Here is a 5,349-nt window from a genome sequence, read left to right as displayed (position 1 = left end):
TTCGATGGATGGCTGTGAGCCTCTACATCTGTGTTAGTCAGGTACTGTCAGAACCTCTTAGGAGATTGTAGTTGGTTTTTGAAGCCTGCCACATTTGCTATTTGGGCAGACCATGGAATTCACGTATGTGGCCATTTCCAAGTGAAATTTGCCTGTCAGGTGGATCAAGCCCCTTTGATTCCTGTTCTGTCTTGGTACATTTCACATGTTCCATCTGAAAGGTCCTGGTCCATCAACAGTGATTTGTCACTGCCTATGCCTGATGGCACACAGCTCCTGGTCATGCTCAGCAAACTGCAGGCTAAGTCTCTAACCTAGCACTGTGACCCCAGCACTGCCAAAACAAACAAGTAAGAGAGCTCTGGGGAGGGGTACTCAGGTCTCCTCAGAGTAAGCCTTCATCTTTTAGTGACAGGTAACTCATTTAAGCAGCAGAGACTAGGCCTGTAGGAAGCCATGCCTCGGCCTGCTCCCAGATCCAAAGCTTTTGTAATCTCACAATCTTCCCTATAAAGCCCATTTGGATTTGGAAAACCCTAAGACAAAGGCCAAGTTACTCAGGCTTGTCTGGAAAGCCATTGCTCGCAGCTGCCCCAGGCCTGGAGCTGTGTGAAAAGAGAAGAGCAACCTCGTCTAGGCCAGGTGTACTTTCTCTGGCCCCTCCCACAGTGAAGCAGTGGCTGGAGGCTGGCTCAGTGGCAGTCTGGCTCCAGGGATGGGCCTTCTGGAGGCCCAGTTGGCATCAGTTTCCCATTGCTGGGGCAGCTGCCCGTCCACACCTGCTGCAAAGTTGTAACTGAGTCAGAGAGGGCTGATGGGAGCTGGTGTTTGTCCCAGGCCCAAAGTCAGCAGTTAACTGTGGCTGCCTCCTGGCTCTGAGCCCTCTCAGCCTAGGCAAAGTTTGAATGCCCCTTTTCTCCCAGGAGCTCAGAGCCCACTGGAATGAAGGTAGCTGTGGGAAGGGAACAAGAGAGGGCAGCCTGCCACTGGCCAGGGAGGGAGACCTCCAAAGAGCAAAGGAGCTATAGCCTCCAGAGGGCCAGGCACTGGAGCAAGTGGGGACATTTGACAGGAGAGGTCTGCTTAGCTGAGTGGGCCATGAACCAGGCTCTCTCCTGCTCCTTCTATACACACATACACAAACACACACACACAAACACAGATAAATAAAAGAAAAAATTTTAAAAACACACAAAGCAACCCAAATACTTTTTGTATTTTTGTATATATATTGGTATGCCCATGCCATGCACATGTGTGGAAGTCAAAGGACAGCTGTGGGAGTGGCTTCTTTCCTCCGACCAGGTGAATTCTGGGGAATCAAAGTCAGGTTGTCAGACTTGGAGACAATCATCTTTACTGGCTGAGACATCTCACTGCCCATATTTCTACATCTCTATCTATCTATCTATCTATCTATCTATCTATCTATCTATCTATCTATCTATCTATCTATTGGACAGTCTCACATAGCTCAGGCTAGCCCCAGATTTTATGTAGCTAAGGATGACTGTAAACTCCTGATCCTCTACATCCACCTCCATCCCCCCACCCCCACCCCCAGCACTGGAATCTTACCTGTGTACTTTGCCTAGTCTGCACTTAGTCCTTGCGCAGGCTGCTTCTGAGATGCAGAGGAGACCTCCCAAGAAGGCCTCTGGAACACCAAACGGCCTATGACAGAGCAGTTACACACTCCATGTGAAGCCAGGCAGGAGAACCACTTGCATTTCTGTGTTGTGTGTGTGTGCATGTGTATGTATGTATATGTGTATGTATGTATGTATGTATCTCTCTCTCTCTCTCTCTCTCTCTCTCTCTCTCTCTCTCTCTCTCTCTCTCCCCTCATCCTGGGTATCCTGGAACTCATTATTTTATACCAGGATGGCCTCAAATTCACAGACATCTGCCTGCCTCTTCCTCTCAAGTTCTAGGATTAATATTGTATGCAATCTCATGCCCAGCTATAGTCTTCAATTTTTTTTAATTAATCCATGATTTTTTTTTTGAGTCCAGAATCTCATACATATTAGACAAGCATTCTACCACCACTGAGCTATATTCCCAGGCCCAAGGGTAAGTAATGTCTTCCAGAAATCATGGATTTGGGAACAAGATGGCGTGGCAAAGGTGCTTGCTGCCAAGCCTGACAGCCTGAACTCCACCCCTAGAACCCACATCGTGTAAGGAGGGAGTGGACACCCAGAAGTTGTCCGTTTACTTCTATATATGCACAACCGCACAAGCAACACTTCCCAATATACAATGTTCAAAAAAGATTAGGGATATACCTGTAATCCCAGCATGGAATCTTCAGGAAACAGGCAGGAGGATTGATGCACGTTTGAGGCCAGCCTGGCCTACACACCATGTTCCAGGTCAGTTGGGGCTATGTAGTGTAACTCTGTCTCAAAAAACAAAAACATGGCCGGACAGTGGTTGTGCATGCCTTTCATCCCAGCACTTGGGAAGCAGAGGCAGGTGGATTTCTGAGTTCAAGGTCAAGCCAGAGCTACACAGAGAAACCCTGTCTTGAAAAACCAAAAACAAACAAACAAAAACAAAAAAACAAAAAGAACCAAAACTTTTTTTTTTTTTGAGGCAGGGTCTCTCTGTGTAGCCCTAGCTGTCCTGGAACTCACTCTGTAGATCAGGTTGGCCTCAAACTCAGAAATCCGCCTGCCTCTGCCTGTGCTAGGATCAAAGGCGTGCACCACCACTGCCCAGCAAGAACCAAAACTTTCATACAGGGGGCTGGAGAGATGGCTCAGTGGTTGTTCTTCTAGGGAACTGGGTTCAATTCCCAGCCTCCTCACAGAGGCTCACAACTACCTATAACTCCAGTTCCGGGGTACCTGACATTTTCATCGGGCTCACACACGGAATGCCTGTATATATGAAGACAAAACACTCATAAACAGAAAATTAAAATAAAAAAAACAAACAAACAAGGATTAATAATACAGGATCTGGCTACAGAGATTATCAGGTAAAGACGCTTGCTGCCAGGCTCAATGACCTGGCTTTGGTTCCTCAGAACCCATGTTATAAGGAGATCACTGACTATTGAAAGTTGTCCTCTAAACCAGGGGGTGCTGGTGCACGCCTTTGATCCCAGTACTTGGGGAGTCGGAGGCAAGCAGATCTCTGAGTTCAAGGCCAGCCTGGTCTGCAGAGCAAGTTCCAGGACAGCCAGGGCTACACAGAGAAACCCTGTCTCAAAAAAAAAAAAAAAAAAAAAAAAAAAAAAGTTGGGGGCTGGAGAGATGGCTCAGTGGTTAAGAGTGTTGACTGCTCTTCTGAAGGTACTGAGTTCAAATCCCAGAAACCACATGGTGGCTCACAACCACCTGTAATGAGATCTGACGCCCTCTTCTGGTGTGTCTGAAGACAGCTACAGTGTACTTACATATAATAAATAAATAAACCTTTTTAAAAAAAGTCTTATGACTGCCACACACGTGTGTGTGTGTGTGTACACTGTATATACATACACACATTCCATAAATAAAATATTAAACAGTTCCAAAGAGTAAAATAACTGCTCATCTTCTCTTCTTTGTCAGTTGTCTTTCCTGTTTCGGTAACAAGATAAAGAAAGGTGCTGAGCGATGGCTCCATGGCTAAGAGCACTAGCTGCTTTTGCAGAGCATGGAGCTTCCAAGGACCACACCGGTGAGCTCACAACTCCCTGTAACTCCAGTTAGGAGATGCACTTCATGTACGTGGCATACATATACTTACACAAATAAAATAAAGGTGCTGGCTATGGTGGCGCAGGCTTTTAGTCCCAGCACTCCAGAGGCAGGGGCAGGCAGCTCTCTCTGAGTTCCAGGCCAGCCAGGGCTACACAATAAGATCCTGTCTCAAGGAATAGAGGCTTTGATTTACTCGATGAAGAGGTTGTAGCAGAGTAGCTCAGAGGACTGGAGACAGGAAGTTGATGGTGCCAAACACGAAAGAGCTGTTATAAGACTCTCCAGGGAGAACCACTTAGAATGAACTACCTACTTCCTCTAGGCAGACTCCACCTCCCACAAGTCCATTGTCTCCCAAGAGCCCACCCAAATTCTGAATAGCTCACCCATTCTTTAGGTCAGAATTCTTAGAATGCAATTGTCTGTGGAAGCCGCCTCCAACATGCCCAGATGTGTGCGGCCCTAGTACCATAGGTATTCTCATCCGGATCAAGATATGCTAATGGCGTGGCCTTCGAATCTACGTGGAGAAGCCAGAGGCTAAGACTCAATTCAAATTTAGATTAAATGAATTTATTCTTCCTGCTCAGCATGTGGGGTTTTAAGGTAGACGTCAGAAAAGTGTGCAAAACAACTGTCCATGGAATCCACAGCTGGGCAGGAAAATTGCTTTACTTCCCTCAGCTGTTTCTTACTTTCCTGCTACATAGCAATAAAAATGTCATCCCTTTCCCATAGCGAGAAGCAGGTTTTACAGACACAAAGGCAGATGTTAGCACCTTACCTGCAGGCCACTAGGAACTCTCAGGGATTGCAGAGCAACAGGTCCAAGCCCTTACCAGATGCCTGGCTCCATATTACCTTTCTTTAGTCATCACAGGGGACTTGTGTGAATGGTCACTTAGGTTTGAGCATGGGAATGACTGGGATATCGAGCTCAGTTCATTTCTGGGCAGCCATCAGGTGAGGGCTGGGGGGTATCTCCTCATGGTCATTACCCCTTCTACCTTTGGCTGTTTTCTGTTGCTATAACAAAACACATGAACCCAGTCTGCAGCTTAGGGTGCTTGCCTAGCAAGTGTGGGACCGAGATCAATCAGTGGCACTGAAGGAAGACAAACAAACAAATCTGACAGTTGATAATATGCTTATCTTTGCGGGGCTGGGGACATGGCTCAGCTGTTGAGAACACTTGCTGCTGAGTTCCGTTCTCAGCGCCCACAGGAAACTCACAACTGCCCATCACACCAACCCTGGATGTCGTGATGCCCTTTTCTGCCTTCTGAGGCACCTGCATACATGTGGCACACACTTACACAGACAGACAGACAGACACTTACATGTAAATAAAAATAAAATAAGTACAGAGGTGGTGGGGAGTTGTCTGGGTTGTGGTTCTACAGGCTGTGGAGTCCAAGAGCACTGAGCCAGCATCTACTTAGCTTAGGTCTGAGCACCGGAATGACTGGGATAGCCAGCCCAGTTCATTTCTGGGCAGCCATCAGGTGAGGGCTGGTGGGTATGTAGGAGGAACCTGACCCATGTTGAGGGAGAGCTTTCTTTGTTTTGGTTTGGTTTGTTTGTTTCTTTTTGGTTTTTCGAGACAGGGTTTCTCTGTGTAGCCCTAGCTGTCCTGGAACTCACTCTGTAG

At 47.1% G+C, this 5,349-nt stretch overlaps 1 long non-coding RNA gene across 1 annotated transcript; it reads right to left on the bottom strand.

Annotated features, from left to right (window-relative positions):
• Window positions 1-1,206: 1,206 nt before the first annotated feature.
• Window positions 1,207-2,399, bottom strand: LOC116098290. Its single transcript, XR_004121788.1, has 3 exons — window positions 2,292-2,399; window positions 1,579-1,674; window positions 1,207-1,312 (listed from the first exon to the last, which is right to left on the bottom strand). It is a non-coding gene; the product is annotated as an uncharacterized LOC116098290 (long non-coding RNA).
• Window positions 2,400-5,349: the final 2,950 nt, after the last annotated feature.

This window comes from Mastomys coucha, unplaced genomic scaffold (genome assembly GCF_008632895.1).
Source record: "Mastomys coucha isolate ucsf_1 unplaced genomic scaffold, UCSF_Mcou_1 pScaffold20, whole genome shotgun sequence".
In the NCBI taxonomy this organism is placed as follows: Eukaryota; Metazoa; Chordata; class Mammalia; order Rodentia; family Muridae; genus Mastomys; species Mastomys coucha.
Note: the sequence above shows the minus strand (reverse complement) of the source record. Positions and strands in the feature narration are given on the sequence as shown.